The 25,731-nt window shown below is 49.7% G+C and overlaps 1 long non-coding RNA gene across 1 annotated transcript; it reads right to left on the bottom strand.

Moving 5' to 3' along the window:
- Positions 1-259: 259 nt before the first annotated feature.
- On the bottom strand, positions 260-25,405 carry LOC140485498 (uncharacterized). The gene is made up of 3 exons (XR_011962361.1): positions 25,283-25,405; positions 24,214-24,329; positions 260-2,917 (listed from the first exon to the last, which is right to left on the bottom strand). It is a non-coding gene; the product is annotated as an uncharacterized lncRNA (long non-coding RNA).
- Between the last annotated feature and the right edge of the window lie 326 nt (positions 25,406-25,731).

Here is a 25,731-nt window from a genome sequence, read left to right on the forward strand (position 1 = left end):
CAGTTTCCATTTACTTGGTCCTTTCGAAGTATGTCCTACTTCACAGGAGGGAATGCCACATAACAGTATGGGCAGGACCTTCAATATGAGGCGGCTGAGGCATTCCCCCCTCCAGAACTGTGTGCTGGCTGCTCCAACAGATACTGTTAAGGACTGACCCATCCGGAAAAAGGAGTTTGGTGAGAATGTTTCCTTCTTATTGGTTCCCCCATCACTTGCCCCTGTCTGGTTTTTGTGTATCTGATCAGTCAGTGGTGGACCTGTGGAGACACAATTGGTGATGGCCATGAAGTCCCAGACCCAGAGTATGTTCTATGTCCTTCTCACCCGTAGTGCTTCCTTTGATTTGTTTTCAAAGTCAAGGGGAACTGAGTTACCACAGAGAGGTTGGGTGGAGGGGGGCAGGATATATCCATCCTCAGGCGATTTCCTTGACCATCTTTGACCTGTTAGCATGAGATTTCCCGGGTCCTGAAATCAATATTGGTGAATTGCAGGGTAACCCCTTCCTTAAGTGTACTCCAGGGAACCCCCATTACTTTTGGGTCTGTCCTGCCGATGGGTAAAGATATACCCAGGGATGGCGACAGTGCTTCATGAAACATTAACCATCAGGCCTGAATCTTTGAGTAAGATGGTGTCAGACTGATTTCTAACTGGGAATGTAATGCTCGAAAAACAGCATCCGAGGAGAAGGGGAATCAACTTTTCGAACATCAGCCTTTCCTCAGGAATGAGCCTTCTGGGCTGGGTGGCTGAGAAACAAATGGAAAGGGGTTGGCCTGAGGGCAAGGTAGCTGAGAATGTGATAGACAGGTGGAGGGGGGGGGGGTAGAAAGTGATAGGTCAGAGAGGAGAGCGGACCAGAAAAAGGGAAATATGAAGGAAAGGTCAAGGATGTGGTGGGGAGGTGGAGCCTTCGGATTGTGATAACGTAGGGGGAGAGGAAATGCGGAAAATAATGAAATCTACATTGACCCTGTTCAGTTGCAATGTCCCACGGCGGAATATGAGGCGTCTTCCTCAAGGTTTCGGCTGGTTATTGTTTGTAGATGAAGAGGCCAGGTCCTGCATGTCATTGACGGAGTGGGAGGCGGAGTTGAAGTGTTCAACATGGGGCGGTGGTGGTGATTGCTGCGGGTGCCCCAGAGATGTAGTCTGAAATGATCTGCAAGATGGCATTCAGTATCCCCGATATAAAGGTGACCAAATTGGGTGCAAAGGATATTGTAGGTAACATTGGCATAGGTACAGATAAATTTCTGTCAGATGCGAAAGGATCCTTTGTGACTGTAGATGGATATGAGGTAGGAGGTTTGGGCACATATTTTGCAGGTCTTGTGATGGCCGGGAAAGTGTTGGGTGTGGGATGAGGGATGGTGGAGGGTGTCAATCTGATGAGGAAGTTGCGAAGGGAATGGCCTCTGATCAGGGTAAGGAGGGAACTATATTCCAAGTTGTGGGGTCCGTTTGTAGGTGGCATAAATGGCAAAGTATGATTCGATGTATGCAGAAGTTGGTGGGGTGGAAGATGAAGGGTTTCTGTCCTTGTTGCGTTGGGAGCACTGGGGTTGGATGGCGCATGTACAGGAAGTGGACGAGATGCGCTGGACGGCATTATCAAACATGTGAGAAGGTAAATTGTAATCTGTGAAGAAGGCGGCTGGGTTTTGTATGCGGTGTAATTGGTCCTCCGAGGAGCAGGTAGGACGGAGATCAAGCAATTGTGAATAAGGAATCGCGTTTGTACAAGAGGCAGGGTAGAAGGAGGTGTAGTATCTACGTAGGTCACTGCGATTGTAGGAAATGTCCATTGTTAATTGGTCGCCAGAAATGGAGATGACGAGGTGTCAGAAGGGATTAGGTGCCCAAAATGGTCCAGGTGAAATTGAGGTTGACTAGATTATATTTGTGAAGGTGATGAGCTGTTCAACCTCCTCGTGTGAGCACAAGATAACTCCAATACAGTCGCCAATGTAGTGGAGGAAAATATGGGGAATGGTGCCAAAGCAGCTGTGGAAGATTTCCCTGAATATTCTGTACCCAATATTTTATAACGGACAGTCCCTGAATATTCTATCCCGGAGACTATTTGTGAATGGTCGGACGTTAATGAATTGCACAAATGGTCAGATGCCAAGGGAAAGGATCCCTTTCCAGGGAAAAAGAGATTGCTCCGAAGTCCCTCAGGCAGTGAAAGTGTTGAGTACGTTTTCCCTGCGTTTACATTCCTTTACGACACAGGATCGACCACAACTTAGACTAAAAACCAGAAATTTCGAAACTCCGTTTCTCTTCAAGGAACTGGGAATGAATCCTTCGGAACAGCAAATTTTTCACCCTCCGTATTAGGATCTGGAAAGAAGTGACCTGTGCATGCTCTCGAGTGATCAAGTGTGTGGGAATGTTTCAGGAACCATCTGTCCTTATGGACGTGTCTCTGTGTGTTTGGGGAGGGAGGGTTTCTTGTGGCTTGTGACATTTTTGTCAGTAATTCAGAATTTCCCATTTGTTATTGCAGCTCCAATTCTTTCAGTAATAAATCCCTATGTACAGTGACACATTCGATAATCTCACTGGGTCCTCAGTTAGATGAGGAAATTTGCGTCCAGTCTGATGGATAATCTGCTTGTTTTCCTTCCTCACAGTGAACGCACTGACAATCTACGTCCTGCGTGAGAAAGATTGTGGATTGTCTCCATGTGTGAGACGTTACCTGGTGGCCATGGCAGCGGTCATTACTTTCGAACTGATACTGAGAAGGATTCCCGTTGTTTATGAAGAGTTGTTTTATTTTTACACGTCCATCCCCATGTGTAATATCCACGCCGTCCTGGTTTATGCATCCATTGACTGTTCTGTCTGGTTCACCGTCACTTTCACCTTTGATCGGTTTGTGGCCATTTGTTGCCAGAAGCTGAAAAGTAAATATTGCGGTGAGAAAACGGCGGCTGTGGTTCTGGGAGCAGTGACTGTGCTGAGCTGTTTAAAGAACATTTCCTGGTATTTTATGCTCACAACTCAGTATGTGATGATAAACCGCCACTGGGTTTGTTATGCAAAAGATGGTGTTCAGTCCTCCTATGTCTGGGTCACAATCCAGTCCATCCATTACACTATAACCCCGGCTCTCCCATTTCTCCTGATTCTGCTGCTCAATGGTCTCACCGCCACACACATTATCGTGACCAGCAGAGCCCGCAGGAGACTCCTAGCTGCCAACAATGGGGATGCTCAGTCCGACCCAGAAATGAAAAATCGAATTAAATCTATAATTTTACTGTTTTTGATCTCAGCTAATTTCATCCTGCTGTGGTCAATATTTATGCTGTATTCTATGTGGGCCCGGTTTCAGGACATTGGGAATACCCCTATATATCTCCATCCTTATCTGCGGGAATTGGGCTTCATGCTGCAGCTCCTCAGTTGCTGCACAAACACCGCGATTTATGCAGTGACACAGAATAAGTTCAGAAAGCTTCTGAAGAATGCGCTGAAATATCCATTTACCTAAATTCATCACTCAACCCTATTCAGTCGTTAATCAGTCCATCCAGGATTTCCTCACATCAGTTCAGAATTTCAGAGATGAAGTAGTCTGTCTCGATGTTAACAGACTGAGGGTAGCTATTGTCTGTCCAACATTACCCCAAAGTGGCGTTACAGGGACAAATGAGAATGTTTCTCACAACGTAGGGGCCAATGAGCAACAGCAACATCTCACTGACTGTACTCCACCACTTCCATTTGTAAACAACAAATAATGTTCATTAAATAGCGCCAAGCAGCAGAGTGAATGGTATTGTTGTTTGCTTTTGCTTTGAAGAAGCTGGGCTGGAGAGAGACAGACTCAGCCCAAGTTCTGGTCCACAGGAAGGGGAGGGAATGGGCCTGAACTCAGCAGGTGCGTTTAAGTCACTCTGTCTTTGCTTTCACCTCTGCGTCTCCCCACTTGGACCTGGACGTCTGCACAATTCATCTCTCTGCCTTTTTCCCCTCTCCATCCATATCTCCCTCCCATGCTTACACTGTTCCTCTGTGTCTCTCACTCCATCTTCCATTTACAATCTATTTCACTTTACCTCCATTCCCCACTCTCCTGAGCTCTCTGCGTTCTGCACTCATTATCTCCCAAACTCCCACTCTCCAATTCTCTTTTCCTCAAATCCTCTCTTTACATTCCGTTGCTGGGGGGAAAGGAAGAGAGGTGTGGATATTCAGGCCGATGCTGGGGCAGGAAAGATGAATGAGGCGTGACAGGCTGTTGCTCACTTAATACCTGGAGCTTGGGACAAACGTCTTTGCTCGGTGAATGTGAGAGCATTAGTCGTAAGAAGGAGGTAATAATGGGGGAGGCATAATCGGCTGTGGCAGGGGCAAAAGGGTGGGTATTGAAGAATAGGCTGCTTTACAGGAGGAGACTGTGTGGAACACATTGTTGATGCTCACTGATCTGAGTGGGAATGTGATCAAAGGCCAGTTCGAGAGAATGAACTAGGGACGGGTACATGACCAATGCTTAGCGTAGGGAGTGAGCGTAATGGAGAGGGAGAATCCAGGCGGATGAGCGTGACGGTGTGGACTGCGCAGTCGTGTAGGTGTGTGGGTGCTGGAGTGTACAAGGAGTGAACATGATGGTAGGAGACTGTGCGGGGAGAGTGAGTGGGACCGTGGGGTAGTGTGAGGGAGACTGAGTGTGATGGTGGCGAAGTATTCTGGGGAGTGAACATGAGTGTGTGGGCGTTTGTAGGGGAGAGAGCGTGATGAGGTATGAGTGTGTGGGGAGGGAGAGTGATGGCCGGGGAGTGTGTGGGGAAGTGAGATTGACGATGATGGTTCATGATGGTGGGGAAATGTGCATACGAGTAAGGGCTATGGTGTTGACGTGGGAAAGGTAGAGCGTGTCACAGTGGAGTAGAGTGTAGGGGAAGTAAATGTGATGATGAGGGAGTGTGTGGGGGAGTGAGTGTGATGGTGGGGAGTGTGCAGCATGGTCGGCGTTATGGTGATGAAGTGAACGAGAATTGAGCATTAGTTGGGGAACTGCGCGGGGGAGTGAGCATTGTAATGTGGGCATGTGGGAGGAGAGAGCATAATGTTGAGGGGTGAGGGTGGGTGAGTGCGGGGAGTGAGCATGACGGTGACAGAGTTTGCGGGGAAGTTAGCTTGACAGTGGGAGAGTGTGCAGGAGTGTGAACATAATGGTTTGGGCGTGTGCGGGGAAGAGAGGGTGACAGTGAAGAAGAGTGTAGAGGGAGCGAGTGTGATGGTGAGGGAGTGTGCAGTGAAGTGGCGATGATGGTGCAGTCGTATGCAGGGGAGTGAGTGTGACGATGATGGAGTATTTGTGGAATGAGTGTGATGGAAGCAAGTTTGCTGGCGAGATGGTATGACAGTGGGAGAGAGATCTGAGGAATGAGTGTGTCAGCGGGGTTGTGCATGGAAGAGTGAGCGGGACAGTGGGAAGGAGTGCAGGGGAATGTGTGTGATGGTAGGACAGTGTGCGGGGTATTGAGCATTACGTTGTGGCGGTGTGTAGGGAAGTGAGCATTCGATGGGGGCGTATGCTTGGTCATGAGTGTGATATTGGGAGCGTATGCAGGGGAGTAAATGTGACCATGGCGAATTGTGTAGGGGAGTGAATGTGACTGTGGAGAGCATTCAGGGGAGTGCTCATGATGGTGGAGAGTGTGTGAGTGAGTGAGGGTAATGGTGGGCATATGTGTGGGGAGTAGGCTTGTTGGTGGGGCAGTGTGTTGTGGAGCGAGCATGATAATGGGGGAGTGTATGGGGGTGTGAACATGATGGTGGAGAGATTTGGGGCTGTGAGTTAGATGGTGGGCAAACATGTGGGGAATAATTGCAATGGTAGTGGAGTGTGTGAGGGTGTGAGTTTGACAGTGTAGGAGCTTGTGGGAGAGCAAGCCTGATGATGTGGGTGTGCAGGTGGAGTGAAAGTGACCTTGGCATATTTGTGCATTTGAGCGAGCCTGTCCATCGGGGAAGAGTGTAGCAGAGTAAGTGTGACAGTGGGGGAGTGAATGGGTCCATGCATGACATTGGCAGAGAGTGGGAGGGACTGAGCGGAATTTTGGGTCAATATGTAAGAGAGTGAGTGTGATGGTCGGGGAGTGTGCGGGTGAGTGAGTATGATGGTGGGTGCATGTGTAGAGGAGTGAAAGTGAAGGTGGAGAAGTGTGTGCGAGGAGAACATTACAGTGAGGGAGAGGAAAGAGGAATGAGCGTGATGGGTTTTGGAATGTGCAGTGAAGAGACAGTGATGGTGGGGTAGAGTACGTGAGAGTGAGTGTACAGTGCGGGAGCGTGTCGAAGTGAGTGTGAAAGTGGGGACGTGTGCAAGGCATTGAAGGTGATTGTGGGTGATTGTGAGCATAACAGTGGGCAAATATGTGGGGTGGTGAATGAGAATGTGCAGTAACATTGGAGTGAGTGTAATGTTGGAGTGATTGCGGGAGTATATGTGACCATGGGACAGAGCGCAGGGAGTGAACATGATGATATTGGAGTAAGCAGGGGAGTGAGTATGATGTTGATGGAGACTCCTACTGAGTGAGTGCGACATCGCAGGAGTGTGAGGCAGTGAGTGTGACCATGGGGGAGTGTGTCGGGGAGTAAGCATGATAGTGCAGGAGTGTGCGGGGGAGTAGTGTGACGGTGGGAGCATATGCTAGTGAGTAAGTGTGACATTGGGGGTGTGCATGGCGAGTGAGCGTGATGATGGAATAGTGTTTGGGAAGGGAGTGTGACAGTGGCAGAATGCATTGGGGAATGAGTGAAATGTTGGTGGAGTTTGTGGGGAGTCGGCATGATGATGGGAAAGTGCGTATGATGGAGAGGAATATATGGGTGAGACTGACGGTGGGGGAGTGCGCGGGGGAGTGGGCATAACAGTCGGGAAGCAAGAGGGCCTGAGTATGATTGTGGGAGATTGTGTGACGGATTAATTCTGACAGTGTTGGTGTGGGCGGAGTACTGAGCGTGATGGTGAGGGAGTGTGCAGCAAGTAGGCATGACGGTTGAGGAGTGTGTCAGGGTGGGAAGTGTGTGAGGAGTGAACATGAACGTGAGTGAATGTTTAGGGTAGTGACAGTGGGAGAGTGTGCAACTGCGGGAGTCTCATGGTGGGAGTATACATGGGGAGAGAGAGTGACGTTGGAGAAGTGTGTGGGGGCGTAAGTGTGATGATGCTAAAGTTTGCAGGTGAGTGAGTATGACGGTGGGGGAGAGTGCAGGAAAGGGAATGTGATGGTGGTGGAATGTTCGGGGAATGATCGTAACGCAGAGTAGTGTGCAGGTCAGTGAGTGTGATGGTGGGGAAGTGTACATGGTCATGAACGTTCTGTAGTCGTGTGTGTGGGAGGGGAGTGAGCGTAACGGTGGGGCAGTGTGCAGGGGAGTGTGTCTGATTGGGGAGTGAGCATGACCGTGGGGAAGGATCTTGGACACTGATTATGGGGACCATGCAGAGGAGTAGGTGTGATGGTAGGGGTGTGCAGGGAGGTGAGAGTGACTGGGTAGTGTCTGATGGGGAGTGAGCATGATAGTGGCAGTGTGCACGGAGACGTGAGTGTGATGGTGGCATGTGCGCGGTGGAATGAAAGCAACACTGGGGCAGTGTGCTGGGAGTATGAAAATAACAGTGAGAGAGCGTGCAAGGGTGTGAGCATGACATTGTGGTGTATGTGGGGGGAGTGAGAGGGACTGTGGGGGAGTGTGTGGTGAAGTGAGCAGGATGTTTGGACATGAAGTGCGGGAGTGAGCTGAACGGAAGTAGACTGTGCGGGTGACTGAGTGTGATGTTGGGTGAGCGTGTGGGGAAGTGTGCATGATGGTGGGGAGTGTGCAGACAAGAATGTATGAGGGTGGATGTGTGTGTGCAGGAGTCAGTGGGATGATGCGTGAGTCTGTAGTGGTGTGAGTGCAATCGTGGAGGAGTATGCCGGGGAATGGATGCAAAGGAAGTGGTGCATGGGGGGAGGGAGTGTGATGGTAGGAGAGTGCGTGGGGGCGTTTGTGTAATGGCGCAAAAGTGGGAGTGACTGTGACGGTGGGTGAGTATGGTGTTAATGGAGTGTGACATTGAGGCGGTGTGTGGGAGAGTGAACTTCATTGTGTGGGAGTGTGTGCGAGAGTGAGCGTGAGGGTGGGAGAGTGTGCACGGTTCAGGAGTGTGGGGGTAAATGAAAATGACATTGCGTGAGATTGCAGAAGAGTGAGTGTGAAGCTGGGGGATTTTGTGCGAGAATGAGCACGTTGCTGTGGGTGTGTGTGGCGCGGTGAGCATAATGTTAGGGGCGTGTGTGTGTGTGGGTGCAATGGTAGGGGCGTGTGGGCAAGTGCGCGCTACGGTGGGGTTGTAAGAGTGTGAGGGTGAGGGAGAGTGTGGTGGAATGAGCATGACTGTGGGTCAGTATGCAGGGTAGTAAGCGTGACAGTGTGGAAAGTGTGGGTGAGTGAGTTTGATAGTGGGTGAGTGTGTAATACAGTGAGTGTGACATGGATGAGATTGTGGGGAAGTTAGCTTGATGTTGGGGCGAATGAGGCAGTTGCTCGGGGAGTGTGCAGCAGAGCGATGGTGATGGAGGCGGACTGTGCATTGGAGTGAGCATTGTGTTGGGGAGTGTGCGGTGAAGTAAGTGATGGTCGACGAATGTGCAAACATATGACCATAACGCTGGAGGTGTGTGCAGGGAAGTGAGCATGACGATGGGGGAGTGTACAGGGAGTAATCGTGATGGTTGGGGTGTGTGCTAGAAAGAGAGTATGATGGCAGGGCAACACTTGCATGAGTGAGAGAAAAGGCTGGGGAGCAAACAGAGAAGTGATCTTGATGGTGAGGAATTGTGCAGGTGAGTGACTACGACTCTGGGTGCATGTACAGGAAAGTGAGTGTTATGGTGGAGCAGTGTGCAGGGAAATGAGTAGGAATGTAGGAGAGCGTGTCAGGGGATGACTTTAGTGCTAAGTAAGTGTGCAGGAGAGCGAGCGTGAGCTTGGGGAAGTGTGACGGTGAGTGAGCTTTACAGTGGGGGTATGTGCACGGGAGTGAGCGGCACATTGGTTGAAGCATGAGATTGAGGGTGACATTCGGAGATCATTTGGGGTACTGGTGAGGGAGCACAGTAGTGAGTGTAATAGTGGGGGATTGAGTGAGGAAATGAGTGTGATGGTGCAGGGGCATGAGGGCAGTTGGGTCAGGGTTCTTATAACTGAGTGAGTTTGAGGGGTTCATGGTGACAGTGACGCAGCGAGTGTGAGTTGGCCAGGGTGACAACGTGAGTCTGAGTTGGCAGGATGACTTTGAGGGTTTGACTGGGAGGGAGCCAGGATGGCGGGGCGGACTGTGTGTGATTGGGTTTGTGTGACAGAGTGAATGTGTGTGGTCAGGGTGATGGTGACGAAGTGAGTGTGAGGTAATCAAGGATACAGTGATGGAGTGAATGTGAAATTGTCGGGTGACAGTGAGGGATGGAGTATGAAGTGGTCAGGATGAGGGGAATGGAGTGAGTGTTCGGTGTCAGGGTGACGGAGGGAGTCTGATGGGGACAGGCTGAGTGTGACAGACTGAGTGTAAGGAGGTCAGGATGAAACTGATAGAGTGCATGTGAGTGGGTCAGGTTGGCAGTTACAGAATGTGTGTTCGTCTGACGGGGTCAGGGTGATGGAGACAGAGTGAGAGTCAGCGAGTGAGGGTGAAAGTGACTGAGTAAGTGTAATCTGTTTAGATGACGATGACAGAGTGAGAGAGAGGCGTTCGGGGTAATGGTAACAGAGTGAGACTGAGGGGTTCAGGGTGACAGTGATGGAGTGTGACTGAGGTCGTCAGCGTCATGGTGATGGAGTGAGTGTGATGGCGTGAGGGCAATGGTGATGGAGTGAGTGTGAGGTGGTCAGGGTGATGGTGATGGAGAGATTGAGGGTGACAATTTTACTGTGATGGAATGAGACTGAAGGGTTCAAAGTGACCGTGATGGACTGAGTGTGAGGGACTCGGGCTGATGGTTACAGAGTGAGTGTAAGTGGGTCAGGGTGACAGTGATAGAGTGAGAACGAGGGGGTCAGTATGATAGTAATAGAGTGAGTGTGAGTGGCTCAGGTTACACTGATGGAGTGAGCGTGAGCGGGTTAGGGTGACAGTAATGTAGTGAGTGTGAGTGGCTCAGGTTACAGTGATGGAGTGAGTATAAGGAGAAATTTGTGCTGGAACGGACTCAGTGTGATTGGGTCAAGGTCACAGTGACAGAGAGGGTATCAGTGTGTGCGTGCACCAGTGAAAGACTGAGTGTAAGGTGGTAAGTATGACGGGGGAGGAGTAATAGTTAGTGGGTCAAGGCAACGGAGTGAGTGTGAGGGGGTCAGGGTTGCAGTGATGATGCGAATGTGATCAGAACAGGGTGAGGGCCGTGGAGTGAGAGTGAGGTAGGTAAGAGTGATAGTGACAGAGTGTGTATGAGTGGGTCAGGGTGATGTTGACAGGGTAAGTGTGAGAGGGTCAGACTGACAACAACAGAGAAAGTGGGAGGCGGTCACGATGACAGAGTGTGAGGGGGTCAGGGTGACAGAGAGAATGTGATGGGTGATAGTGACGGTTATGGAGTGAGTATGTGAACATTAGGGTAAAAAATTGAATATCAGGGTTTCGGGGTGATGGTGAAAGAATGAATGTTGGTGAGTCAGGGAGACAAAGGTCGAGTGAGTGCGAGAGAGTCAGTGTCTCAGTGACGAAATAAGTGTGAGGGTCAGTCTGATGGTGATGGAGTGGGTGTGTGGAGATTAGGGTGACAGAGAAGGAGTTATTGTGACAAGGTCTAGGTGACTATGATGGTTTTAGTGTGAGTGTGTCAGGGTGACGGAGTGAGTATGAGGGGGTCATGGAGAAGGTGATGGAGTAGATTGAAGGTGCCAGGGTGACACTGATGGATTGAGTGTGAGAGGGTCTTGGTGACAGTGACGGAGTGAGTGTGAGGGGATCCCAGTGACGAAGGCGGAGTGGTTATGAGGAAATCGTGTTGATGCAGTGAATATGATGTGGCAAGGATGACAAAGATGGAGTAGGTGTGATATGGCCAGGGTGACGTCAATGGAGTGAGTCTGACGGGTCATGGTAATAGTTCCAGAGTGAGTGTGGGAGAGGGGAGTCAGGGTGACATTGACCAAGTGCCTGTGAGTGGGTCTGAGTGACAGTGACAGAGTGACCCTGAGGTGGCCAGGGTGACATTGACGGAGTGAGTGTGAGTGGTCAGGGTGATAGTTTCGGAGTGAGTTTGAGGGTGTTAGGGTGACAATGATGGAGTGAGCATGAGGTGGATTGGTTGATAGTGATGGAATGAGTGTGTCAGTTTCAAGGTGACTTTGGTGGAGTAAGTGTGAAGTGGTCAGAGTTACAGAGATGGAGTGAGAGTGTGTGAGTAGCCAGGGAAACATCGATACTGTGAGTGTGAGGGTCAGGGTGGTAGTTCCAGAGTGAGTGTGATGGGTTCACGGGGATGGTGAAGGAGGGTTCTGATAAGGTCAGGTTGATAGAGATGGAGTGAATGCGAGAGATACACTGTTATGGCGAAGATGTGATTCTGAGGGGGTCAGGGTGACGGTGAGGAAAAGAGTGTGAGCGGGTTAGGGTGACTGTGCGAGTATGACAGTGGGCAGGGTAGGGATAATGAAGTGATCAGCGGGGGGGACAGGGTGCCAGTGAGGGCGTCAAGGTGACTGACGAAGTGTGAGGGAGCCAGGGAAGAAGTGATGGAGGATATGTGATCATGTCAGGGTGAGGGTGACGGAGTGCGTGTGAGGCGGGTCAGTGTGATGATGAGCTAGTGACTGTGAAGTAGTCAACGTGACAGCGACAGAATCAATGTAAATGGTCAGGGTTACAGTAACAGGGTAGTGTGGAAGGGGATCAGGGTGACAGTGATGGAGGGAGTGTGAGCGGTTCAGGGTAACGGTGACTAATTGGGAGGAAGTGGGTCAAGGTTACCTGTGACAAATTGAGTGTGAGGGGGTCGGGGTGACAATGGCGGACTGAGTCTAATGGAGTTAGTGTGACTTGACAAGGTGAGCGTCAGAGAGTTGAGGGTGACAGTGACTGAGTGAGTGTGGAGGTATAGTGTGATGGACATTGTGTTAGTGCGAGGGGTCAGGGTGACAGTGAGGGAATGAGTGTGATGGGGACACAGTGACAGTGACTGAGTGTTTATGAGGGGGTCAGGTTGCCTGTGACTGCGTGAGTTTGAGGGGATCATAGTGACAGTGACTGTGAGTGTGAGGGGGCCTGGGTGACAATGACAGGGTGTTTATGAGGGTGGTCAGTGTGATGGAGTGAGTGAGAAGGCTGCGGGTGACAGTGACAGAGGAAGTGTGAGGCATATAGGGGGATCCTTGGGGATTGAGTGTGAGGGAGTCAGCGTGACACTGACGGAATGATTTTGAGGGTTCAGGGTGATAGGGAGGGTGCATCTGTGTGACCGAGTCAGAATAATGGCGTGAGAGTGAACGATTCAGACTGTTGGTGATGGAGTGAGTGTGATGGGTTCAAGATGACTGTGATTGCGGGAGTCTGATGGGGTCACGGTGACGGGGACAGAGTGAGTCAGCAAGTGAGTGTGACAGAAACAGAGTAAGTCTGACGGTGACCAATGAGAAATGGGCGTTCATGGTGACGGTAACTGAGTGAGTGTAAGGGGGTCAGGATGTCGGTGATGGAGTGAGGGTGAACGGGTGTCCGGCTGGTGGTGAAGAAGTGAGTGCGAGGGTGTCAGAATGACGATGACAGATTGAGTGTGAGGGTGTTAGTGTGACAGTGACAGAGTGAGTGTAAGGGGATCAGTGTGTTGGTGATGGAGTATGTGTGTAAGGTGTTAGTGTGACAGTGATGGAGCCAGTTTGAGGGTACCAACGTTACTGTGATGAAGTGAGATTGACGGCGTCAGTATGAAACTGATGGAATGAGAGTGAGGGCTTCAGTGTGATGGTGACAAAATGTGCGTTAGAGGGTCAGGGTGATAACATGGAGTGAATGTAAGGGGTTTCAGGGTGATGGAGGGAGTGTGAATTCATGAGGGTGACGGAAAGAATGTGAGGGGGTACGGGTGACAATGACAGAGTGAGTGTGAGGGGGTCAGGGTGATGGTGTCAGAGTGTGTGTGAGTGGGTCAGGATGACAGTGGTATAGTGAGTGTGAGGGGATCAGGGTGACAGAATGTAATGGCTGTGAGGCTGCGAAGCGGAACAATTACAGAGAGAGTGTGAGATGTTCAGGGTGACAGTGACTGACTATGTGCGAGGGGGTAAGACGATTGCTGAAAGACTGATTGTGATGGAGTCAGGATGACGGTGATTGACTGAGTGAGGGGGGCCAGGGTGGCAGGGAGGACTGAATATGATTGGGTCTGGGTGTCAAAGTGAATGTAATGAGGTCAGGCTGACAATGACGGAGTGAGTGTGCAGGGGTCATGGTGACAGAGGCGGAGAAGTGTGAGGTGGCCCGCGGGGAGAGTAAGTTTGAGATGGTCAGGATGGCACATTGAGGATTTGAGTGTGACAGGGTCAGGGTGGCGGGATGCACTGAGTGTAATTGGGTCTGGGTGATAATGATGGAGTGAGTGTTAGGGGGTCAGGATGAAGGAGTGAGTGCGAGGAGGTCAGGGTGACAGTGAAGGAGTGTGTGTTTGAGGGGGTCAGGGTGACAGTGAGTGAGCGAATATGAGGGGGTGATGTTGATTGAGTCCAAGTGAGTGTGAGGTATCAGGCTGATGGTGATGGAATGCGTGTGAGGGGATCAGGGAAACGGTGACAGGGTGAATGTGAGGAGTATACGCTGATTGTGACTCAGTGACTGTGAGGGGTCAGAGTGCCTATGACTGTGACTACAGGGTTACTTTGAGGGACTGAATGTGATGGGCTCAGCATAACAGAGACAGAGTGAGTGTGAGAGTGTTAGGGTAACGGTGAGGGAGAGAGTCTGATGGGATCAGTGTGGCGGTACCAATGTTCAGTTTCGGAGTGAGGATGACAGTGACAGAGCGATGGTAGGGGGATTAGATTGAAGGTGATGGAGTTAGTGCGAGTGGGTCAGGGTGACAGTACCTGAGTGTGTGTGAGGAGGACAGGATGACAGTGATTGAGTGAGTGTGAAGGGGTCAAGGTGCCTGTGACTGAGTTTGAGAGCATCAGGGTGACCGTGACAAAGTGAAGGTGAGTGTGTTCTAGGTTAAGGTGATGGAGTGAATGTAAGAAGGTAAGGATAACAGTGATGGATGAGTGTGAGGAGGTCAGGTTGAGAGGGATGGAATGAGTGTGAGAGTGTCAAGGTGACCCTGATGTAGTGTGTGTGAGATGATCAGGGTGAAAGTGTTGGAGTGAGTGTGAGGGGATCAGGGTGATAGTGATAGAGTGAGTGAGTGGGGCTCAGGATGAAGTAGTTATTGCGAGGAGCTCAAGGTGACAGCGAAGGAGTGTGTGTGAGAGGGTCAGGGTGACAGTGAATGAGTGAATGCGAGGGGGTGAGGTTGATTGTGTCCCAGTGAGTGTGACGTATCAGGGTGACAGTGATGGAATGAGTGTGAGGGGTTCAAGGAAACGGTGACAGGGTGAATGTGAGGAGTATACGTTGATTGTGACTCAGTGACTGTGAGGGGTCAGAGTGCCCATGACTGTGACTACAGAGTTACTTTGAGGGACTGAATGTGATGGGCTCAGCATAACAGAGACAGAGTGAGTGTGAGAGTGTTAGGGTAACGGTGAGGGAGTGATTGTCATAGGATCAGTGTGACGGTACCAATGTGAGTTCCTGAGTGAGTGTGACAGTGAAAGAGCGAGGGTCGGGGGATTAGCTAGAAGGTGATGGAATTAGTGCGAGTGGGTCAGGGTGACAGTACCTGAGTGTGTGCGAGGAGGACAGGATGACAGTGATTGAGTGAATGTGAAGGGGTCAAGGTGCCTGTGACTGAGCTTGAGAGCATCAGGGTGACCGTGACAAAGTGAATGTGAGTGTGTTCTAGGTTAAGGTGATGGAATGAATGTGAGAAGGTAAGGATGACAGTAACGGATGAGTGTGGGGAGGTCAGGGTGAGGGAGATGGGGTGAGTGTGAGAGTGTCACGGTGACCCTGATAGAATGTGTGTGAGATGATCACGGTGACAGTGACGGAGTGAGTGTGTGGGGCTCAGGATGAAGCAGTGATTGCGAGGAGGTCAGGGTGACAGTGAAGGAGTGTGTGTGTGAGGGGGTCAGGGTGACAGCGAGTGAGTGAATATGAGGGGGTGAGGTTGATTGTGTTCGAGTGAGTGTGAGGTATCAGGCTGATGGTGATGGAATGAGTGTGAGGGGATCAGGGAAACGGTGACAGGGTGAATGTGAGGGGGACACGGTGATTATGACTCAGTGAGTATGAGGGGTCTGGGTGCCTATCATTGTGACAACAGGTTTACTTTGACGGACTGAGTGTTATTGGGCTCAGCGTGACAGAGACAGAGTGAGTGTGAGGGTGTCAGGGTGACAATGAGGGAGTGGGTCTGATGGAATTAGGTTGATGGTACCAATGTGAGTTTCGGAGTGAGGGTGACAGTGACAGAGCAAGGGTAGGGGGAATAGCATGATAATGATGGTGTTATTGGGAGTGGGTCAGTGAGGCATTACTGAGTGTGTGTGAGGAGGACAGGATGACAGTGACTGAGTGCGTATGAAGGGGTCAAGGTGCCTGTGACTGAGTTTGAGAGCGTCAGGGTGACAGTGAAGGAGATATTCTGAGGGTTTCAGGGTAATACTAACGGAGTGAGTGTGAGGGTGTCATAGGTTATGGTGATTGAGTAAATGTGAGAAGGTAAGGTTGACAGTGACAGATGAGTGTGAGGGAATCAGGGTGATGGTGATGGAGTAAGTGTGAGAGGCTGAGGTAACAGTGATGTTGTGAGTTAAGGAGAAAAGCGCGATGGAACCTACTCAGTGTGACTGGGTCAGGGTGACAGTAAGAGAGTGCATGTCACGGTTTGCATGGGCCAGTGACATTCTGAGTATAAGGTGGTAATTGTGATGGCGGTTGAGTGATTATTAGTCAGTCAGGGCAACAGAGTGAGCATAGTTAGCAGTGATGGAGTGAATGTGATCAGATCAGGGTGAGGTGATGGCCTGAGTGTAAGGGTGTTAGGCTGATGGTAACGGTGACAGATTGCGTGTCAGAGTGTGACAGTGACGGAGAAAGAATAAGGGGGTCTGAGTGTCTGCGATGTAGGGAGTGTGAGGGGGAGTGTGAGGGTGTCAGGTGACATTGAAGGTATGAGTGTGTTGCATTCATTGTGACGGTGATGGGGTGAGTGCGAGTGGGTCATTGTGACGGTCGCAGAGTGAATGTGAGGGTGCCAATGCTACTGTGATGGAGTGAGTGTGAGGGTATCATAGATTACAGTGATGGAGTGAATGGACGGAGGTAAGGCTAACAGTGACGGGTGAGTGTGGGGAGATCATGGTGAGGGGTTTGCAGTGAGTGTGAGGGGATCCAGATGACCCTGATGGAGTGAATGTGCGGGTGTCAGTATGACTGTGTGAGTGCCTCCGCGTGACAAGGACAGAGAGACTGTGAGTGCCTCAGCGTGACGGGGATGGAGTGAGTGTATGTTTCCATCAGGCTGACATTCATACATTGTGTGTGAGCGTTTCAGGGTGATGGTGACTGAGTGTGTGTGACCTGTCAGGGAAACAATGGCGGAGTGAGTATTAGGGGGACGGTGTGATAGTGACTGGGTGAATGTGAGGGTGTCTGGGTGTCAGTAACTAAGTGAATGCGAGAGTGCCAGGGTGACAATGACGGAGTGAGTGTGAGTGCATCAGGGTGACAGTAACAGAGTGAGTGTGATGGTGCCAGGGTGCCAGTGACTGAGTGAATGTGTCAGTGGCAGGGTGACAATCATGCTGAGTGCGAGGGTGCCAGGCTGACAGAGACGGAGTGAGTGTAAGAGGGTCAGAGCAATAATAACGGCATGAGTGTGAGGGCATCAAGGTGACAGTGATGTAGTGAGTGTGAGAAGTTCAGGGAGACAGTGCCAGAGTGAGTGTGAGGGTGTCAGGGTGACCGTGACGAAGTGTGTGTGACGGTATTGGAACAATGTTAATGAGATGATGGTGATGCACTGAGTGTGAGGTGGTCAGGGTGACAGCGAAGGAGTGAGTGTGAGGTGGTCAGGGTGGAGTGAGCGTGACGGGGTCACGTTGATGGTGACCGAATGAATTAGAGGGGTTCCGGGTGGTGGTGATGGAGTGTGTGCGAATGGGTCAGGGATATGGTGATGGAGTGAATGCGAGTGGGTCAGCGTGATGGTGATGGTGTGGGTCTGATGGGTTCAGGGTGACCCTGATGGAGTGAGTGCAATGGGACCAATGCGACAGTGTGAGAGATGGTGGCGATGGTGATGGAGTGAGTGTGAGGTGGGCAGCGTAACAGAGCCAGAGTGAGTGTGTCGGCATCAGTGTGGCAAAGATGAAGTGAGTGTGAGGGGGTGACGGTGACAGGGACAAAGACAGTGTGAGGGTCTCAGGGTGACAGGGACAGGCAGATTGTGAGGGGCACAGGGTGAACGTGACAGAGTTACTGTGAGCGCCTCAGCATGGCAGGGACAGAATGTGCGTTTGTGCGCCAGGTAAACAGTGACAGAATAAGTGCGACGGTGTCAGCGTGACGGGGACATGGAGAATGCGAGGGGTTCAGAGTGATGGTGAATACTTCAGCATATCAGGATCAGAGTGCATGTATGTTTGTCAGGTTGGAACTGATGCAGTGACTGCGAGGGTTTTAAGGTGATGGTGACTTAGTGATTGTGACCCTTTCCAAGGAACAGTGACGGAGTGAGCGTCAGGGGGTCATGGAAACAATGGCGGAGTGAGTGTGAGTGGGTCAGGGAAAGGGTGACTGAGTGAGCGTAAGGGTTTCAGGGAGACAATTACGGAGTGAGTATGAGGGGTTCAGGGAAACGGTGACGGAATGAGTGTGAGGGGATCCAGGTGTCAGTGACTGACTGTGGGGTATGCAGGTGTCAGTGACTGAGTGAATGTGAGCATGTCAGGGTGACTGACAGAGTGAGTGTTGGGGTGTCAGTGTGACAGTGATGGAGTGAGTGTGAGGGAGTAAGGCTGATGGTGACGGAGTGAGTGTGAGAAGGTCATAGTGATGATGATGGAGTCAATGTCAGGGTGTGAGTGTGACAATGATGTTGTGAATGTGAATGGCTCAGGGTGACAGTGACAGAGTGACTGTGAGGAGGTCAGGGAGGGAGTGAGTGTGACGGGGTCAGTTTGATGGTATCAGGGTTATTGTGATGGAGTCAGTGTGAGCGGGTCAGTGTGATGGTGTGAGAGTGAGTGTGTGGGAGACAGTGCGACAGTGACGGATAAGTGCGAGGCAACAAGGAGATGGTGACAGAAAAAGTGTGAGGGGTGATTGGTATGGTGATGGGGGAGTGTGACGGTGATAGGACGACTGTCATTGCAGGGAGTGTGTCAGGGTCTGAGTGCAGCAGAGAGTGGCAGTAGCTGGGAGGAAGTGAAGTCAGAGCACAGAGGCTATTTGGGAAGTTGAGCGACTGTTATTTAAGTAGGTGTGTTATAAGTCCCAGGTCCTATGGTGACATGGTGGTTCGCACTGTTGCCTCCCAGCGCCAGAGACCCGGGTTAAGTTCCCGCCTTGGGCGACTGCCCATGTGGAGTTTGCACATTCTCCCCATGTTTGCGTAGGTGTCCTTGACTGCGAAGCTGGTTCAGTGGGCTGTGTGCATGATGTTGGAGGTCAAGTACTCTGGTGTATCTGGCTCATATAACTGTGGAAAGAGTGTACACGTTCAGCTTCTGACACAGCATATTGAAACACTGATAAAGAACTCGATGACCTCATGCTCATCCAAGTGAACGAGATCTTTCTGGACATTACCTTCAGCGTGGTGATTACACCGAGCATACCAGAAGGGAAAAGACGGTGAGGAAGGCAGAGAGGAGACAAGTGCTAGAGGCCCTAGTCAAAACATCTGTTAGGAACAGGTTGAATCTTTTGGAAACAGGAGAGACAGATGACACTGCCAGTCCGCGAGGCGGTCAGGTCTGCCAATCAAAAGTTGGCGTAGGAGGCAGACCCGAGGAGTCAGACATCAAAGAGAGCCGTGGTAATAGGGGACTCCATAGTGAGAGGAACTGAACGGGGTTTCTGTGGCAACAGGCGGGATTTCAGGATAGTGTGTTGCCTTCCTGGTGCAGGATAAAGGATGTCGCAGACAGAGTGTTCAAGGGCGAAGGTGATGGTACATGTCGGCACAAATGATGTCAGGAAGAGGAGGAGGGACATTCTACAGCGGGAATTCGGACAACTCAGAAGAAAGCTGAAAAGCCGCACGTCTCGTGTGGTTATCTCTGGTTTGCTTCCAGTTCCTCGGGTTGGAGAGGACAGGAACAGGGATATAATTGATTTGAATGTGTGGCTGGGGAACTGGTTCAGGAAGCAAGGATTTAAATTCTTGGATCACTGGGGTATGTTTTGCGGTAAGGATAAATTATACAAGAGAGACGGCTTACGGCTTAATAGATGGGAGACCAGCATTCTGCCAGGCAGGTTTGTCACTGCAGTACAGTTGTGTTTAAACTAAATAGCGTGGGCGGGGGGACAAACTGGAAGTTTAAGAAGGAAATTGAAGGGAAAGTTAGAACAAGAGAAGTCAAGAAAGACAACGGAATCAATGGAGCAGAAAACTCACAAAGGGATCATGCCGTAAGGTTAAGTGAAATAGGGATTGATAGGAAGGGTGAGGGCAGTAACAAATTAAAAACATTATATTTGAATGCACAAAACATTAGAAATAAGATGGATGAGCTTGCGGCTCATTTGGAAATTGGCAATTACGATGTTTTGGGGATAATGGAGACGGGGCTTCAAGTGGACAGGGACTGGGAAATGAATATTCAAGGCTATACGTGCTATCGTAAGGACAGACTGACGGGGAAAGGAGGTGGGGTGGCCCTGTTGGTCAGGAATGGTATTCAGTCCCTTGCGAAGGAGGACATTGTTGGCAGAGGATGTGGAGTCAGTATGGAGAGAGCTGAGAAATTCTTAGGGTAGAAAGACCCTCGTGGGAGTTATCTACAGGTCCCCAAACAGTAGTCTGGATGTAGAGTGTAAGTTGAATAAGGAGCTGAAATTGGCCTGTCGCAAAGATATTACTACAAAAATATGTCGCAAAGATATGGTGGATTTCAACATGCAGGTATACTGGGAGAATCAGGATGGTACTGGAACACAAGAAATGGAGCTTGAGGAGTGCCTCAGAGATGGATTCTTAGGACAGTTGGTGCTGCAGCCTAACAGGGAGAAGGCAATTCTGGATCTGGTGTTGTGCAATGAACCGGATTGGATCAGGGACGTCAAAGTGAAGGAGCCATTAGGAGGTAGTGACCATTCAAAGTTTGGGAGAAGATTTGTAGCTCGGGTGCTCGTTGTTGTGGTTCTGTTTGCCGAGCTGGGAATTTGTCTTGCAAACGTTTCGTCCTCTGTCTAGGTGACATCCTCAGTGCTTAGGAGCCTCCTGTGAAGTGCTTCTGTGATGTTTACTCCAGCATTTATAGTGGCCTGTCTCTGCCACTTCTGGTTGTCAGTTCCAGCTGTCCTCTGTAGTGGCCGGTATATTGGGTCCAGGTCGATGTGTTTGTTGATAGAGTCTGTGGATGAGTGCCATGCCTCTAGGAATTCCCTGGCTGTTCTCTGTTTGGCTTTCCCTATAATGTAGTGTTGTCCCAGTCGAATTCATGTTGCTTGTCATCTGTGTGTGTGGCTACTAAGGATAGCTGGTCGAGTCGTTTCGTGGCTAGATGGTGTTCGTGTATACAGATCGTTAGCTGTCTTCCTGTTTGTCCGATGTAGTGTTTTGTGCAGTCCTTGCATGGGATTTTGTACACTACATTGGTTTTGCTCATGCTGGGTATCGGGTCCTTCGTTCTGGTGAGTTGTGAATGTGGAACCTGAAAGGGTTCAGAAGAAATGACCAAAGATGTTGCCAGGGTTGGAGGGTTTGTGCTTCAGGGAAAAGCCTGAATAGGCTGGGGCTGTTTTCACTTGAACATGGGAGGCTGAGGAGTTAACCGATAAAAGGGGTTTAAAATCATGGTGGGCATCGACAGGGTCAATAGACAAGGTCATTTCCCCAGGCGAGGGAAACTTTTCAAAGGGGTCTAAAGGACAATGGTCTCCCGCAGAGTGGATGGAATAAGCTGCCAGAGGAAATAGTGAAGTCTGATAGAAATACATTTAAAAGGCATATGGATGGGTGGATGAGTAGGAAGGGTTCAGAGGGATATTGGCAAAATTGTGGCAAATGTGACTGGAAACGTCATCCAGGAGTTGGTCCGAAGGGCCTGTTTCCGTGCTGTACATCTCTATGACTCAATGTCTTGAAATGAGTCCACATTATAGAAAAGGAGGTGCTGGAGGTTTTAAAACACAAAGGTAGATAAATCCCCAGGACCTGATCAAATGGATCTCAGGACATTGTGGGAAGCTGGTGAAGAAATTGTAGGGCCCCTAGGAGAGATATTTGTACCATAGAGAGCTATGTGTGATAGGCAGGTAGACTGGAGGGTGGCATTGTGGAGCGTGAAGATGGTTTTCTGAGATTACAAAGGGATCCTGATGAAATGTGTGAATGGCTGAAAAACTGTAGATGAGGTTCAATCTGAATAAATGCGAGGTAATGCATTTGGAACAACAAACACGGGCAGGGATTATACAATTAATGGCAAGACCTTCAGTGGTGTTGTAGAACAGAGGGAACTCATGGTTCAGCTACATAATTCTTTGAAGTTTGCAACATGGAAAGACAGGATAGTTTAAACAAAGGTGCTTGCCTCACTTGCTTTCATTGCTCAGTCCTTTGGATATAGGAGTTGGGAAGTCGCATTGAGATTATACAGGCCATTGGTGAGTCCTCTTCTGGAATACTGTGTCCAGTTCTGGTCGCCCAGTTATAGGAAGGATATTATTCAGCTGGAAAGGGTTGGGAGGAGATTTACTGGGATGTGGCTGGGTACGAAAGGCTTCAGTATAAAGAAAGGCTGAATAGGTTGGTATTTTTCACTGAAACCTGAATGTTGACAGATGACCTCATAGAAGTTTATAAAATCATGAGGGGGATAGATAGAGTTAATGGGAGTTGTCTTTTCCCATGGACAGGGTAGTTTCAAGACAAGGCACTACATTTTTAAGTTTAGAGGAGAGACATAAAAAAAAGACATGAGGCACATTGTTACACAGAGGGTGGGTTGTGTGTGGAATGACCTTCCCAAGGAAGGGGTGAACATGAGGACAATTACAATGTTCAAAAGACATTCGGATTCGTACAGGAATAGGAAAGGTTTGAAGGGATATGATCCAGGAACAGGCAGGTGGGATGAGATCCGTTTTAGAGAATGGTTAGGTTTAACCAAGCAGTGCGGTATGACTCTCTGACTATGATTATAATGTTGTGTCATTAATTAAGAAAGGCTGCAAGAGAAAGCCAGGGAACTACAGACTGATGAGCGAGACATCAGGGTGGGTCAGTTGTTGGAGGTCATTCTGAGAGGTAGGCCGTCCATGCATTTGGAAAGATAAGGCCTGATTACGGACAGCCAGCATGGCTTTGTGCGTGGGAAAACATGTCCCACAAACTGGACTGGAGTTTGCTCAAGATGTGACCAAAAAGATAGACGAAGGCAGAGCAACAGACGTTGTTTCTGGCTTCCGCAAACCCTTGTTCAGGGTATAGCATGATACATTGGTTAGTAAGGGTAGATCACAAGGGATCAGGGAGAGCTAGCCAACTGGATACAAAATGAGGTGTCAGTGGGAGACAGAGGGTGGTGGGAGAGGGTTGTTGTTCAGACTGGGGCCTCTGACCAGCAGTGTGCTTTAAGGATTGGTGCTGGGACCACTGTTGTGCGCCATTTACATAAACAATATGAGTGCAAAGATAGCAGTCCCTGTTAGTATGTTTATGGATACCAAGATTAGTGGAGGAGTGGGCAGGGAATATAATTATCGAAGGGGATGGTAATCAACTGGGCCAGTGGGCCAAGGAATGAAAGATGGAATTTAGTTCAGGTGTTGGATTTAGTTCAGACAAACCAGGGAGGACTAACACAGTTAATGGTCGGGCCTTGGGCAGTGTTGTAGAAAAGAGAGAGACCAAGGGGTGCAGCTACATTGTTCCTTGGACTGGCATCACAGGGCGACAGGGTGTTGAAAGCGGCAACTGGCACACTTGTCTTCATTGGTCAGAGCATTGAGTACATGAGTTGGAGATATTGGTAACACTATCGTCAATATTTCTCCTGGGCAGAGGAGGCCACGGGGTGACCTTATAAAGGTTTATGAAACCATGTAGGGTCTAAGTAAGGTGAATATCCAAGGGTAGGTGAGTCCATAGCAGGAGGCATAAACATGAGGTGTGAGAGCAAGGATTTAAAGAGGGAGCTGGGGGGCAACATTATCCACAGAGGATGGTGCATAGACGGAATGGACTGCCAGAGAAAATGGTAAAAACAAGTACAATTACAACATGGAAAAGACTCTCGTGGAGGTACATGGAGAGGAGAAGATTTGAAGGGGTATGAGCCAAACACAGGCAAACGCAAATCATTCCATTTAGGGAACCTCGGCTGAATGGTCATGCAGCACAGAAACAGACCCCATATCTCCAGTTATTGGAGGAGGAGACTATCAAGACAAGGCATGTTGTAGAGACTGAAGCAAGTTACAACGATACGGATGGTCATCTGGACTAGAGGTTTCAAATATGTGAAATAATTGGTGAGAGGGGAGGGGATGACAGAGATAGGAACTGTTATAGGAGTTAGAATGATTGAATACACTGGTCCTCAATATAAGCCATAGATACAGTGTTGGAGAGGGAATAGGGAACAGAAAGATCCCAGGCAGCATTACCACACTCTCGGGGGAGGCCTGCTTTCCCCTCAGTTGTTCTGATGCTCCCTAAGAAAGCACAGGCCTGGACTGATACCTGGGAACTCCCGATGCTGTCTCATTACAACAAAACTTGCAGCAGGCGTGGTGATTGAGCCTGGGGTGGGTCTGTACTGTGCTCCCCCTCCAGCATTTTCTCTATGTCATGTCTTGTTAGCTGATGTTTGGATCCCCCTTATTACTTTCTGCTCTGTGCACTGGAATGATCTTACCTGGCAGCAGGATTTATTGAAGACTCCCGAACTCCCTGACTTTGTCTTTCTGGCTGACCAACCATCGTCCCAACCAGTGGTTGGCAAGTCTATTGAGTCAGGAACTCCATGAGTGCCTGTAGAGGACACAGAAATAGGCAGAATGGGAAATTAGACTAATGCTTTGAGGGCTACACTTAGAATGGCACTGAGCCCCACAGAGATCTGGAAAATCCCAGTCTCCATTCCTGACCTGTGCTGCCTCATCTCTCTGGAGTGGAGAACTCTGTTGGCTCATGATTTGGAGTAGCTTCAAAAGTGAGAGACGCTGACAGAGGCAGCAATTAGACCCACACAGTGAGGGATACCACATGGACAGGTACTGAGTCACATCACCAGAGTGCTGGGTCAAACAATTGTGCAGGAAGAAAGGGTTTTGATTCATGTTGTACTGGGATATACAAACTGTGAGCAGGCGAAGTGATGGCCTAGTGGCATTAATGTGTGACAATTTATGCAGAAACTTAGCAAGTGTTCTCTGGACACAAATTCAAATCCCACCATTGCAAATGATTGAATGTGAAGTAAATGCTTCAAAAACGATGTAATTAAAAACCTGTAAGTGAGTATTAAACAATTGCTGATGTTAAGAAAAATCTAGCGGATGCATTCCTGCCTTTAGTGAAGTAATCTAAGATGGGACTGGGATATCACAGGTATTACAGAAACAACAGCTGAGGGAGGGACAGGACAGGCAGCTCAATGTTCCAGGGGACAGATGCTGCAGGAAGGACAGAAGGGGAGCTGAGAGAGGAGGAGAGCTGCTGGTTCTGATTGGGTGAAACATCCCAGCAGGACTGAGAGAGGATATTCCTGCAGGATCGCCCAGTGAAGCTGTGTTCGTGGAATTAATCAATAACAATGGGGCTTCCCTTTCCTCTGATTGTTCTACAGACCCCGACAGCCCCGCCCTCCTGAACCTTGACCTTCTGAAGATGGCGGCCCTCAGGCCCGCGCTCCCTCTTCCCTCAAACAAATGGCGGCCGTGACTCTGGGCCCCTTCCCTGATCAGAGACCGCCATCTCCTTACCCGGGCCTGGAGGGTCTTTTTCAGGATTTTTTTTAACCTTTATCCGGGACTTGTGAATTCTCTCCTCTCCTTTCTCCCAGCGAGGCTCCCGCACACCGGCTCTGAGCACCGCTCTCTGAAATCAATCGCAGCCGCTGCCGGAGAAAGCAGCTCCATGTCTCTCTCTCTCCTGACCAATGTGACACTGCGCATGCTCTGCATAGAAACCAAACCGCGCGTGCGCCAAATGCTATCAGTGAGTTCATAGAGAATATCCATATCTGCACAGACTGATGGGTAAAATATTAGTCATTAACATTTGCTTTGTCGAGTTACAGTCATAGAGATGTCTAGCATCCAAATAGATTGTCCGGTCCAAATCATCCATAATGGCCAAGTATGTAAATTACTAATCGTTCTGGGAGGTTGGAAAGAAGTTTCTTACTCGAGTTATGCAAATCTATTTGAAA

The sequence above is a fragment of the Chiloscyllium punctatum genome, chromosome 14, assembly GCF_047496795.1.
Source record: "Chiloscyllium punctatum isolate Juve2018m chromosome 14, sChiPun1.3, whole genome shotgun sequence".
NCBI lineage: Eukaryota > Metazoa > Chordata > Chondrichthyes > Orectolobiformes > Hemiscylliidae > Chiloscyllium > Chiloscyllium punctatum.